This window comes from Copidosoma floridanum, unplaced genomic scaffold, assembly GCF_036245765.1.
Source record: "Copidosoma floridanum isolate Cflo_tuat_1 unplaced genomic scaffold, Cflo_Japanese_pri ptg000027l, whole genome shotgun sequence".
Classification (NCBI taxonomy): Eukaryota; Metazoa; Arthropoda; class Insecta; order Hymenoptera; family Encyrtidae; genus Copidosoma; species Copidosoma floridanum.
This window is the reverse complement of record NW_028321904.1, coordinates 2,452,929-2,468,333: the sequence shown is the minus strand read 5'-3', so window position 1 is coordinate 2,468,333 and position 15,405 is coordinate 2,452,929. Positions and strand designations below refer to the sequence as shown.

At 31.9% G+C, this 15,405-nt stretch overlaps 1 pseudogene across 2 annotated transcripts in view; it reads right to left on the bottom strand.

Annotated features, from left to right (window-relative positions):
• Nucleotides 1-11,258, bottom strand: part of LOC106645560 (ATP-binding cassette sub-family G member 1 pseudogene) — a 51,602-nt pseudogene extending 40,344 nt beyond the window's left edge. For both annotated transcript variants that reach the window (XR_016293303.1, XR_016293302.1), the window contains exon 1: nucleotides 11,080-11,258. The product of XR_016293303.1 is annotated as an ATP-binding cassette sub-family G member 1 pseudogene, transcript variant X3 (transcript). The remainder of the gene's footprint in view (nucleotides 1-11,079) is intronic.
• Nucleotides 11,259-15,405: the final 4,147 nt, after the last annotated feature.

Here is a 15,405-nt window from a genome sequence, read left to right as displayed (position 1 = left end):
AAAAACTTTCCAAAAATGACCGAAATAGATTTAAAAATATTATTTATAGGAAGTACTAGTTACACCAAGCAGTAGTATATCTGGCAGAAATCGTAGTTAAAAATATTGAAATTAATACAGAATACTGAGAAAAGACACTTACAGTTGTCAAGTTTAAAGTTCGATCACGACACATCTCCAAGAAGACATGCAATTGTTTTATTGACTACATACCACATACTATTTGATACAGTGCAATACAAAGATACTGCTATGAGTGTGCAAATGGCATGAGAACAATTCACTGTTGTTCTCACGTGAAATCAATTACTTACTACTTATCATATGCAAGATATAATTCTAAAATAATAAGACCAGCTAAAAAACTATCACAAATTTTTCTTAAACACGATGTAATACCTATTATTAACGATGACAGAGACAATGATTAGAATATGTTCTTCAATGATTTACATCTATACTTTAAGTAGTCTATTATTTAGAACATTAGATGAGCAATTAGTTAAAAAAAATTATGGTATCCAATATAATTACATATTATTTTCATAAACAAGAAAACTAATTTCTTTCACCTATGTGAAACATTTTTTAGGTTTGTCTTTATTTAAAAACTAGCAGCCCCCCGTCTCGGCTTCGCCCGAGACTTACTAAATAAAACACCGTAGTGTGTTGACATGTAATGTGAAACATTTTTAGTTAGAAATTTTACACATATTCCTGATACATCTCAGAACAAAAATCTTCTTATTAAAAACACATTTTTTCGGAATCCATATAGTTTGTTTCGTCAAATAATAAGGTGTAAAAATTCAAAAAAATAATCATGCTGAAGAGTACCGTGCGTTCTTTATGCCATAAGATAATAGGTGGCCATAAGAAGCCGTTGATTTACAGTTTCTCCCGTGTAATTCACGAAAAGGGCTCTTTCCCAACGTCTCCAGGTATAACGTCGAAGACGTTGGTGTCTAAAGCACCTTTTTTATTTGCAGATTCAGTTGTTTTGGTGATCTTAGATGGGGAGATTGGTTAGTGATACTTGTCCAGTGGAGGCTGTCCCGTTGGCTCAAGTTTTTTTTCCTTCAAAGCTGTCATAGGTTTTCCCGGCGCAGACCTTGGAGAGGATCAGTGATTCCTGGTTGAATGCTTAGAGTCGAGAGGGTAATATAGGGTCGACGGTCACTGGGGTTCCCAGCATTGCGGCGAACAACTCCACTTGTGACGTCTGACAGTGAATGACTGACTTTGTTTAATAGTGCCCGTCTTTAGTTAATATAGTCTTTTAGTCGACGAATCGCTTCCGGAAATGGTAGTAAAAATGTATTTTTTGGCAAGGTAGTTTACACTTAGGTGTATCCTAAAAAGAACCGATGAAATTGATGGTTAAGGAGGGAACGTAAATATTTATAATGGCCCTAAAAAGCGCCAGTGGTGAAACTTTCAGGCTATTCTTTATTATATTATTCCTGATGATGAAGAGCTGGCTACGGGTAGCTTGATTCTTACCCTGGGAGTCTCGATGTACGGAGACTGTGATGGAAGGAGGTACGCCGCTGACCAAAGAATATCTCGTCTTCGGGTCGTTCCCTGGATAACCAACCGCTCATCGTTAGACGGGAACATGTGGGTAAGCGCGTTGGGGACGCGACGACCAAGAAAGTAGCCGTTGTGGCTGCCCATGCCCCTCAGAGCTGTTTTTCCCTGGCTTACATTTGTAGTCAAAAATTCTCTTACTGCACCTTCAGGTGGGATGGTGGGACCGCCACACAACTTTGAAGAGTTGGTGCAGATTGTGCTCTGGCTAGATATGTCTCCTGGTATTGTGGCATAGACGGCATCGGTTGGAATTAATTTTTTTTTTTATCGCTCTCGTCGGGATTCAGGGTGAATGGACACGTAGGTCCCTTCCCCCTTACAGAAGAGTGTCATCTGTAACCGGGACACTCAGCTGCAAGACTATCATCGACATGCCCTGTACAGCTCGTTGAACTGCCGGAATACAACTTCATGGATATTAAGACGCTCCGGCTTATTATAACGACACTTACTTAATTCTGTTGCAGGTAGCCTCGATTTTACGTCGACGCCACCTAGCGGATTTTACTGAACTAAAGTGAAAAGCTGGCGTATTTTTGCAAAACTTTGAACTCATTTATTGCTATTTTTATTAAATTTTTTAAGATAAAAACTATACTAAAACTATCTAGGAAGTATCATGAATTAGTGTGCAAAATTTCAGCAAAATCGGTTCAGTAGTTTTCGCGGTTAGCAATTACAACGGTTTTAGCGACTTTGCTTTATATATTAGTAAGATGTTATAGAATAAATTCATATTCTCTTCTTTTGTATTTTTATTTGCTACTAAGAAATTTCTAAAAAGTTTAAAAGCTACTGCGTTCTTAAAAGAAAGAAACCTTATTTAGATTATATATTACTATGTATTAAAGTATCATAAGTTAAACAAATTCAGTTTGTGATTATTTTTCCACATTATCTTCAACTTTATAAATTGTACAAATTTTTTCTTTACTTTTCTATGAAACTATACAAAAACTATATATCTTGATAAAGTATTCTAAAGTATAAATCGTAAAAATTCATAGCAATAGGATATAATATAATATAAAATATGAATTTTTTTCGAGTATGTATAACAATAAAACTCTCAGAAGTACGCCATTTTAAAAATTTCGAACGTTTCCCAAAATTTGAAGTTGTCGCCAAAAATTTTAAAAAATGTCAGTTACTATGAATTATTTTTGTCCTTAACTTCCAATAAAAATTTTTGGGATCGGTTGAGAAATACTGGAGATATCTTTGAAAAACTGAAATTTATCATTTGGGGCCTATAGCAAACTCGTGAGTGGATTGGAGTCTGGAAAAATTAAAAATAAGATTTTTTTACAGTACACTACGTACATGAATTTTTTCTGATTCTTTAAAACTAAGGCAGTCTTACCATTTTGATCTGGCTAGGCTTCTTATAATACAGATATTTCAATAAAACAAAACAAACAGTAATAATTTGTTGGATTGGGTAAAAAGAGAGAAATGACACTTTTTTTTTTTTTTTTTTTTTTTTATTCAGGAAAAGAGAAGGATAAAATCATCAACACATATTGAGCGAGAATTACCAAGAAACTTGTTAGACTTTTCTTCAAACGAGTTTTTTTAGAACATGGATTTTACTTTGATTGACATTTATTCACACGTGCTTAATGATTTACGAAGAAATAAGTTTGTCAATTAATTTAAACTTAATTAATACAAACATGAATACTGATGTTATCATTCTTTTGGTATGTGTACGGAAGTATCCTTCTCCTATAATTACTTTATTATAGGTGAATATTGTACTAGAAAAAAAAAGAAGTCCTTTGGCATGCGATGTACGTCGGAAACAGAGAATTATTCTTAAGAATAAGACTTCCATCGAGAAAGCCTATTAGATAAAAAAGATAGCGATAAAGAGGAAGGTGCTTAAAGTGAACGTTATTTATTTAATTGATACAGATTTCGAAGATTATACATGTGTAAAAATAAAACAAAAGAAATTCGATACAAACGCCATGCAAAAGTTATGTCTAGATTTAACATAGCATTAGCAGTTCTAAAATCTATTACAACGGTTGTTTATATTAATAATACGTCACTCAAACATCCCATTCTTTGATATTAATAAAAATAACTAACAATAATAAAATAAACCACCACGTATTAAAGTTCAATCATATTAAACTTCTTTGAACAGTTAAGTCATTTCGTCAATATATCTTGTTATTTAATTCTGTGACCATAAAGATTTTTTCATAAAATTTTTTATTCACAACGTACAAACTTTTCATACTTTATCTCATATTTATTTCATTCAGTATTAGAAAAATAATTTTTATTAGTTATTAAGGATGTTTCTGACTTAAGAAAAGATCGGTCGTTTGGTATACCACTGACGTTGGAGAAAGAAGATTATTGTTGAAAGAAAGACTTATCTATAGGAAGCTTACCTTACAAAGAAGATGACGACGAAGATCATTGCTTAGGAAATGTAGATATATTACTAACGCAAGTTTGATTAAATACAAAATATCCTCCATCACTGTTTGTTATTAATTAGTTTTATTACTTCTTAAGAATAATAATACTAAGAACCACATTCATTACTAAAATTGTACAAGATTTAATTATTTTTTTGGCTTTTTTTTAAGGATATAACTGAATCCAGCAGAGATCAAAATTTTGACATGATTGTAGATTATTTTAACTATAACAATTTATACTTAACAATTATTTTATTAGCAAAACAAAACTGAGGTAATGTATGAGATTTTGTTTTATTTTGATTACTTATTAATAAATAGTTTATTTTAAGCATCCACTTCAAAGTTATCAAATAAAGTTTGCGAAAAAACAAAAATGGCTGACTAAAGATGGACAAACTATTTCAAGAAGCATGAGTACAAAACTATTTGAAATACAAAAATGAAAGTTCGAAAATGATCTGACACCGTTATGTTCAATATAAATAATTCAGTTTCCTTTTACATGCACAAACAATGACTATTTTCCTTTAATTTATTCAATTCATGTATTAAGTTTAAAGTTAATACAGTAAGCAACAAATAAGAATTTAAAAAAAACGAATGTTCTCTTTTACTATTTCTTAACTCTTTCTTCATTAGGCAAAAAAATTACTTTATTTCATCTCCCACAAGCGCATAACCTTAACATCATCTCCAGATGTGCTATCAACCTAAATACTTTAATTAAGATTAAAAACTTTTATTGGTCCCAGCTTACAGGAGCGCATGACCTTGACACCATATCTGGCAGCATCATAGACGTGGACACGAAAAGTTAAGGAGGCTTAACACACCCATCAAAGTACTTGTGAAATGGATGAAATTGAAAGCGTTGGTCAATGAGTATGTTTTTTACCTGTGTGCAAAATTTCAGCATCGGTTGCTCCAGAAAATTTGTAGTAAAAGGCGTTATACGAGAGCGTCTTATACATAACCTCTTATGGAGACGGCACTTTTTCACTAGAAATTTCATCATAACTCTCTTAAATCACTTGCTACATAAACAAAAAACTAGAGATATATAGCTTAACTATCACTCTTTCAATTAAACATAAGAAATGTATAGGTTGTTTCAGACTTTATTAAGATATTTTTTTTTAAGTACATTAATAGACACGGTTAAAAAAAATTTTTGGCTAGAATGTCGTCTGCAAAGAACGCACCAAGCAGAAATGTATTTAAAAATTTATTGTGAATGAATTGAATATATATATTTCTTCATTTCAGAACAAAGTAGTGCAGTTTAATAAAAAAACCACATGATTTAGAATATAAATAGTTATCCGTAATGCGTAAACTTTTATTTAAAGTATTTATTAACTCATAATAGACGTTTTGTGGACATTGTTTAGCGACTAATATTGACTATCCTTATGTACCATAAAAGATTATATCTACGTAGACATTAACAACCACATGGAGCAGACAAAGCTTTTGTTGATTTGTTCTGCTCTGGAGTAGAAGTAATAATATATATGGCTATGGTCATGACTATACCTGTATATGTTGTTGACTATATATAGTGTGTTGAGCCTCCTTAAACATAGAAAGCTATTTTGGCACCAGCTCCTAGGAGCGCACAAACTGAACACTATCCACAGTAGTGCTGTTGACGCGAATACTCAAAAGAAGTGCATATATTATGTATTGATTGTGTTGTGATTATGCTTTGACTAAGCATTGGTAATGTTAACTCAATTCTGGACATAATCTATGCATAGTCCAAGCATAGTCTGGACATGTCTTTTTTACATTAGTAGTAAGTATTACATGTCAGTAAGTGTCTTTTTAAGACGTTTATTACTCATAGCTTTTTTGGACGTGTGTTATTCTCATTAAACATGTATCAAAAATAGCATAAAAAATACTTTAAAAAATGCAGATCGTCAAATTGTACATTTTTTTATATGTTTAATTTAAAAAATTGCGATTAAAAATATAACCTTACAGAAAAATTATAAAAAGTTGCAACTACATGATCTGAAAAATCTCCAAATTTCTTGCTAAAAAAGCTTACTTTAAGATAAATCTGTTTAATTAGCCAAATAGATCTGTGGTGGTTTCTGCTAGCCAAAGCGCAAAACAAAAATCACGCAGGAAACAACAGCTAATCCCGCGAGTGCAATGGTAGAGTGTGCCATTTTCAGCAGGAAGAACTCTCTAAAGCGCCGACCTTTAGGTGGCGAGCACGTCACGACTCACTTACGGATCTCGACTCAACCAGCGTAGACTACGGTACGCCCCCATCTGCTGCGAACAAAGTCGCTAACATTTGCTTAACATCTTTGTACTAAGTATCCGTTATTGTATCAATAAAATCTTAGTTTTCGTACTGGACATCTCATCATTGTGTTCACCAGCTTTGTACCTCCGTATTCTCGAGGTCGGGGTAAGCTCATCTTATAACGAACCTCAAAGATCTATAAGCTCGTTTTGGACTAAATTTAGAAAAAGTGGATAAAACATGCGTAAAAGCGTGCATGTAAGTTCATTCACACAAGAAAAACAATTGCCAGCGTTGCTGCATATAGTTTCACTGCTCTCACCTCTCTAAGCTTTTCTTCCACTAACTGTAAAATCGCCTCAGAATAAGACACAATAAAAATTATTTATTGTTTTTATAAACAACAAGAAGTTCTTTTTTAATTTTTAAAATTTTTAAAAAAACATAAGAATTGTATCAGCAATTGTTTATTCATCGTTAAAGTAACAAATTTGTGATGAGTTAATAAATATTTATCATTGAATAGGAAAGCCGCTGTAATAAGATATACTAATTTCTACGTTTTCGAAAAAAATCATTTAAGTAAAAAATTAGTTTATTACACAAATTATCTGCTTATGTAATATTTAATCAAACTACATTAGTAAATATTCAATAAATAAAAATTTAGTTTAAAAATAAGTCAAATATTAGAAGAAGGAATGAAAATAATTAATCTTTTTTTGTCAGGGCCGCTTGTAGCAGAGTAGGTAAGGGCTTCGAAGATTTATACATACTTTTTTTTTTCTTAGGAATTGGTTAAAAGAAGTCAAATTTGTTTAATTCAAAAAGTGTGGTGTAGTACCGTGGTGTGGCGTTGTGTGGTTCGAAGGATACCGGTAAGGGATGACTCTGCAAGGGCGGCGGGGTGAAAGGGGAGTAACATGCAAATACCACTTTTATCAAACTTTTTCTCAATGTCAAAAATCTAAAATTGTTGATTTACTTTTGTGTATAAGGCACTTACAGAAAAACAACTTTAAAAATAAGCTATACAAACCGAATCAAGGACTAAAAAATGATAAGTGTGTACGAGAGGATTAGCTACCTTGACTCCCAAAGGAACGTACCGCCCTATGTTTAGAAGTCGCATATGTTCATAGAAAACCGTAGAATTTTAGGATACAGTCAATGGTTATTATAACGTGTAAAAGTAAAAATCTGAAAATAATAAAATCCTACATAGTAATTATATGAGGTTGAAGCGTATCAGTGTACATAGACATGGCTAGCCAAGCCAGTTTCCGTGTGTTGGCTCACTGGCGTACAACTGAAAAGCTGATAGTGCAACTAAGAATGCGATTAATACAGCTACTTTTGGTGGCGGTCGTAGCTCAGTGGTTAGCGTAAAGTCTCGCAAATCTTTAGTTGGTTGGTGTAAGCCTCAGTTTACGTTATAACTTGGCCAGTAAGTGAAGTGTAGTATCTGGTGATAAGCAACTGTTTCATTAATTAACATTTTTCTATTCAAACGAGCAGCCAGAAAGCGTCTTGGGTTGCATAGTAATATGCGCTTGTGTTAATTATAAACATTCAAGTCTTTAATAGAACTGCCAGTAAGCTCCCCGGGTAGTAGCGTGGTAGGCACTTGTGTGATAAATTAATACTTGAGTATTAAACACTGTGGCCAGTAAGCTTCTGGGGTCATCTGATGATTGCTGGTACTCGTATTTTTATCAAACATTGTCGTATTCAATAGAATTGCCAGTGAGAGCCCTGAGTCACCTGGTAATAAAGGCTTGTATTATTGCATAACATTCCCATATTCAATAGAATAGCTAGTTAAAGTACTAGGTGAACTGGTGATAGGCACTTGTGTTAATAATTAAAATTTCAGTATTTAATAAAGTGGCCAATAAGCATCCTAGGTTAGCTGGTAAAAGTCGCTTGTGTTATTTATCCAGATTCTCGTTTTTAATACAGTGCTCTGGGTTACCTTATGAAAAGCCCTTTTATGATAAATTAAAATCCTACTATTTAATACAGTGGCCAGTAAGTACTTGAGTATCCAGTAATAGGCACTTTATTCATTTTTTATTATTTTTTTTTTAATAAATAAAGTGTTCTGAAAGCATTTTGTAATATTTAATGATAGGTGCTTATTATTAATCAATATTTGAGTGTTGGATAAAGCCACTAGTGAATGACATGGATTACTATGTGATAGGTGCTTGTAAGATTAATTTATTTTTCATGAACCAATGAAGCGACTGAAAAATATCTAAAGTTGCTCAGTTTGACACAGTTTTACTTTCCAAAAATAAATGAAACTTAACTTTGGCAAGTTTTATTTAAACATGCAGAAGACGAATGAAAAATGAGATCACATGTTCTCATTCCAACAGCTGGTTTTATACTTTTTGCCTTAAATTCTTCAATAATTTAACTAAATTCAGGCTTGACTAACTCCTACATGTGTTAAGAATGTGCACTGATTGTTTTGTTTTTTTCATTAAAATTGCGTATTGTTAAATACAAATCGTTTTAATTCAATGCAATCAACGTCAACATATAAAGAAAGGAAGATATTTTAATTACCTACAGACTGCCAATCAGAAACGCTATTATTAGGTACAAACCCAAAGAAAATGAAGCATTTTTTATTCTTATGGGTGAGGAGGATACTCTTTAATACAGAAAACCATATAATTATATTTATATTTATGAGCGTGCGGTGGCTCAGTCGGCTAGGTTGTTGATCGGCACGCGGGAGACCGTGGTTCGATTTCCGGCCAGTGCGACTTTTTCGGGCAAGTACCTCTGTGATTTTTTACATGTGCTTTTCTACCACGCAATGCTCCTCGAGGAGGGTTTAGGCAACCTTCTCGCAGCAAAAATTGCCTAATTTCCCCCTACCCCCCTCCCAATAACGGGAGGCCTCCTATCCCCTTCCTTGTCCCTTCCCCAAGTGCTAAGTGCCCATAGTAGAGCCCTTATCAAAGGAGCCGGACGTAGAGAACTATAATAAAAAATAAAAAAATTTAATTTATACTTATATTAACATTTATTCTATATCTTAAGTGCTTGCCTTACGTTGGTTGTATTTTGTACAGCATGCATTTCTTTTTTTTCTTATTATTTTAGACACTTTATTTAAACACCTTTTTCATGTTTCTCTATAATACAGTCTTACTTAGCGTATGTGAACGAAAACACACGAAGTGTTTAAAAGCACTTCGATCTTACTAGTAAAGCTATTTCGTTAACACATTCAATATGCTTATTAGCTATATCAATGAAAATTTACGGATAAAAGAAATGTTAATAAAAGAGTTATGACTATACTAAGAACTACTATGTTTTTTGAGACAGCTAAGACATACTCACCTAATGACACAAATTATAATGTTTACAGTAATTTTTCCTATATCTTCAATAATTACTATTATATAGCAGTCCCATGAAAAATTTTACGTACCATACTATGTGTAAAACAATAAAAATTGTGATATTATAATTTTTACTATCAATATAGTGGTCTACGAGGAACCCTCTGATTTTTAACTTTATTGTGATTTCAATAAACAGTACACATTCCATGTTTTTTGTCAGTGCTAATTTGAACATAGTATACCGTGGCCCAGTGGTTACGAAGCCTGATTCGGAAGCCCATGGATGAAGGTTTTATTCCCAGTCAGAGCAGATCTTTTCGAAACTCAAAAATTTTCTTAAAACGCATTTACATCTATAATGTAAAGAAAAAAAGGTATCCATATGAATAAAAACTATATTTTAATCTTCTGTTAGTTACATATTCCCTGCGTATGCAAAGTATGAGTATACATTTTTTCCTGTCTTGAGTATAAAAATTATTTCTGGACAAAGTAAACTTACTTTGTTGAATAGCAAGTTTAAATATAATCTGGTTTTACGATGTTGCATAGTAATTTTCATAATATGGCAAGTATGTCTCAGCCTTAAAAAAAAATAAAGTAATTTTTACTATAGTTACAATACTGTTTAGAACACCACTTTCCTTAGTGTACATATAACTAAACCTTATGTAAAGTATATTATGACTGCACTTGCTGACAACTGTTTGCTTTGCAGCTCTGTTGTGAGCTGTATTAGTCAACTGCAAAAAAATTAATGCCTTTTATGTAAAAAGTATTGAAGTGCAATAAATATTTTGTTACAATGAATAACAGTCTGTTTTAGTTTACTGTTGTAAAAATATCTTAGTAAAAAAAAGTCAAAATTTTGCTTCTGTTATACGATTAGTTTCTTTTTTTACGATATTTTTCTATAACAAATAATGTAAATATTAGTTTCTACTTAGTATTAATAATGTGATTGCAAAAGAGATTGCAGCTTGTACTAAGACTTATAAAAAGTTTTGGAAAAATTACTTATTTTAACGTATAAATCTGTGTTAACTTGTCTACAATCATCATTCATATGCTAATTGTGCTTATTTAATTTCTTACTACACATTTAAATTTTTCATAATACAACAGTATTAAACTTCTTTGCACCCAACCTACAAGCAAAAAGTTACTTACTTTTTCTAAAATTGTCTACATTTTCAGTACAAAATAGAATGTTATTTATAATACTTGGGAGTATTTAGAGACACTTCTATGAGTATAAAAGTTTATCTGAAACATTCAAATTTATGTTATATTTATCAGGCCTTTTGATCCTTTAAAAAATGCAGACATTGCACCTAGCAAGCTTAGAATAACAAGATTAGTTCAGAATTGAATAAAAAAAGGTTTTTTAAGTAATTAACTAACTTACAGTATAAAGTAAGTGTGTGAATCCAACTGATATACTAAGTTATGGATAGTAAAACAAGAACGTAAAAGTACAATATACACTTAGAGTGACTTAGTTAAACCAAAATAGTTATTTTTAATCGTTTTAAAATGCTGTTGTAAACATTCCAAATACAAACGTACACAGATACACATGTTAGTTAAAGGATCCACTGACATGAATTTATAAATACACACATTTAATCCAATACGCAGTGAAAACAGTTTTTTGTCTTCAATCTTTCAGTGTCACGTAGTCTTATGTAAGAACATGTTGTCAATGTAGATCATGCTTTCATACCTTATCATTGAATGCTTTTAGACCTCTTATTATTTTTTTTGAATTACAAGAAAAGCTTACATACAGTAAACAAATAACACTCTCAACCTATTTATATTAATTGTAAAAAATGTAAAGTGTTTAACTTGTCGAACCCTTAACAGACAATCTTAGAAACTCTGTTACACTTTTACTTATCAAGAATTAAAAAAGATATAAATCGGTTGATACATGACTATTACTTTAAATTTTTTTAAAACCAATAAGAATTTTAAAGGTTTCACATATATTCATATTTGTAAGCATATAAATAAACTATACTATAATATTAATGTCTCTAATGATACAGATCGTTATTTAATGACTATAAAGTGTAATAGCACTGATGCACTTAGTTTTGGACTAATCCGATACATGCTGTAAGCACTACTAAACTAAATAATAAAATGGGTTTTAACAAAATCTGAGGAGTTACACTGATACCTGGTCAGATGAACTATTCCAAAACTCTAATTCAGATAGAACAAAGAATTTACCTAAGAGTTAGCATAAGTAGTTTTATATATTTTATTGACCACGTAGAAATGTCTTGATTAAAACTTTTATTACTGAAAAATAATGCATAAAAAAACTTATTATTGTATTTTTCGAGCCTACCCATCATTGCCATGTACTAAGTTAAGATAAAAACTGTATTGTACCAGAAATTTTCTTTCTATTGGTGGTGATTCAAGACACTCATGTGTGTGCTAAAAAGTGTAAGCAGACCCATAAAATTCACTTTTTATGAAAAATAGAAGGTTACGTTTGAATACTTTTTTTCATTAGAATTCAAGAAAATTATTTTGATTACTTATACGGTCATTAAATTCTATCAAATAAATTGTCAGTTGACAAAGTTAAGAAATTAACCAAGCGTAAAGGGTCTTGGGACCCCTGACAAAAGCAAAACTGCCTTATATATATGTGGCAACGAAGCATTATCTGACATTGATTGTATCAATAATGACTGCAGACATACACATACACATGGGTCATTCTATCTCAACGTTACATTACTCTTATGGAGTCGTGCTTCGAGACATAATATATGTGTTATAATGCAACTGTAACAGCGTGTTCTTTTAACAAAAATATAAATACTCTGAAGAAAAATTCGTGATATTTTAGATTTTCTCCAGTAAATGTAGGTTGTCGTAGAAAAAAACAAAATATTTGCGTTTGAAGTAAGTAGCTGCAAGAGTCCCTATATAGTAAATGCATTTAAAAAAATGCGTTGTCATCTGCTACTTAATGATCCATTAGACTGATGTATTTCGAATGGATATAAGTAAGACGCAAGAACCTCCTTAATGCATTTTCGATACTTAAAGTATTGGTTTTTAGTGTTAACAATTTGTTTTAGACAGATAACAACTATTACTTCATAGTTAAAAGAAGTAAATAAAAAAATAATGTAGCAAAATATTATTTTCTGCTCAATAGAAATTCTTAACACTAAAAATCCAGACTTTAAGTATTAAAAATGCATTGAAACTACAAAAAACAATTAATAAAGTTTGCAGCTCATAACAGGCTGTGTAATCGTGTTATACAGCATTGCCTCCTTCTTCCTGTACAAATGGCGCTGTTTCAGATCACTGCAAACAGCAAATAGCAGACCTTTAGTAAGGTGGATGACCAAAGACTTATATTATAAGACAAAAGTATACATTATTTTAAAAGTTTGTACCTATCGCTTCAGAATTATGTTCCTATGTATGAAACTTTTTTAAAAACATAAGTTCAGTACAATATTTGACGAGAATTAAAGTTTTTTCACGTTGAATAACACTTTGGCATTTAACAAAAATAATTTTAACGTTTATTTGCTAACAAGAATTGTATAAATTACTCGTTGGAGTGTGGTACTATCATATGTACAGTTCTAAGAATAGGTTATGTTTAACTTTGTCCCTATTTGTGGAAGCATCTTCAAAACTGATTGATTGTCGTATGTATAAAAGAACTTTTCTTGTTAATTTATAAAGATGAATAAAATATGCAAAAACCATAATTTTTTAAATTAAATATGTTGTATAACAAAGAGATGAATTCTCATATTTCATTATTAGAGACACGTTCCCCGAATAGGAATATATACTGTCAGTTTTTATAAAGTCACTCCCCAAGCTGAGATCTCAAACGTACTATAAAAAGCTTCACTTTAAAAACTAGACATATTCAAGATTTTTGTAATATTATACTGCTTAGTTTTTTGTGTAGAAACGAGATAAAACTAAGAAGGTTGTTCTACTACAGTACGGGTACAACATTCAAAGCTCAGATTTGACAGGCTATTATGCCTTAAGGGAGTTGGGTCGCTCCGAATGCCAGATTTTCTTCGGCCATTGACGTACCTCCCTCCAGCACGACCTCCATACTTAAAGGCTCTAAAGGTAAGAGTCAAGCTACCTATAGCTAGCTATGCATCACTAAGAATAATAATAAATAATGAGTGGAAGTATCGCCACTGGTCCTTTACAAGGGCATTGTGAGAACTCACGTTCCCTACTTAACCATCAATCTCACCGGTTTCATTACGGCTCCCCTAAGGTTAAACTACCTTTCGAACAAAAACATTTTTACTACCATTTCTAGCAATGATTTATAAACTAAAAGACTATATAAAGCCTATCACTAATGAAACAAGTCAGTCATTAACTGGCAGCTGTCACGAGCAGAGTTGTTCGTTACAAGGCTGGGAATCCTGGGAACCAACGGTCCTACATTACGCTCTTGACTCAAAGCATTTAATGAAAAGTCACTGATTTTTTCCTAGGTCTGCGCTGGGTAAACTTAATAGCTATAAAGGAGATGTAAGCTTGAGCAAACGGTACAGTCTCCAACGGGCTAGTATCACGAACCAATCTACCTATCTTTGATCATTAAAATAATTGAGCTCTGCAAAAAAAAGGGCTTTAGGCACCAACGTCTCCAGCGAAATACTAGAAGACGTTGGGAAAGGTACCTACAATTAGCTCCAACGCTTCAGACGTTGTTATCTTCTTCCTAATCAGTGTGGTGCTACAGTAACAAGCCAGAGAAGATCACAATAAGATTGTAAGGCAGTCACGTTTGCTAGAAACTTGAGTCAAAAAAGAGCTCAGCTCATCAACGCTTTTAAGAACCATCAGACATCGAACTAACTTTCCAACGAATATATCACAATCTAACAAGGTTGATGAAAAGTTATCTTTAAGGCGCGCAAAAGTTTCAACCATGCCTATAGTCTCAAGAGGGTGAATTGTAAGAAAAACTTAAAATGCGTACAATTTTTGGCATCAGAAAAGTGACTCAGAACTTTTGATGAGGTTAAAAAAGGAACGTAAGAATGGAAAAATAAAGAATCCAGTATGAGAGGGATCTGTTTTCCATTATAACCCTGACAGTAATTACTTAAATCTTCTAGATTTTCAAATAGGTATAATAATACGTATTTATATTTATTGTGGCAATAAAAAATAGTAAGGTCAAGCTACAGGACTTCCAACAGCTTTAAAGGGCCAATAACTATTTTTTAACGTAATGAAGGCACTGTCCTTTTCAGAATCATTACATTTTTTCATTCTTCTTACAGCTCATTATTTGACTAAATAAACTATCTGGATTCCGAATAAAATATTTTTATCAAAAATTTTTTATGCTAGGAAATTTCAAGAATAGATCTAAAGTTTTTAACAAAAAATGTTTTACATTACTTACGAACAGACACTACGGTATTCCATTTAGTGTGTCCTGGAACAAGACAATGGTGATAGTATTTATATACAGTTGGATATATATGTTCCACTCATCTGGTAATTAGTATATTATACAAAATTATCACAAAGGCCAGTTTTTTGTGCCTCCTGATAGTTTTTCTCTCAAATTATGTGTCAATAATTTGAGGCAATTTTTAAAATGTATAAATTATATTTATATTTATAAAAACAACATTATTACTATACAATTATGAAATGGCCTTCCAAACAAGAGGTATCAACAAAT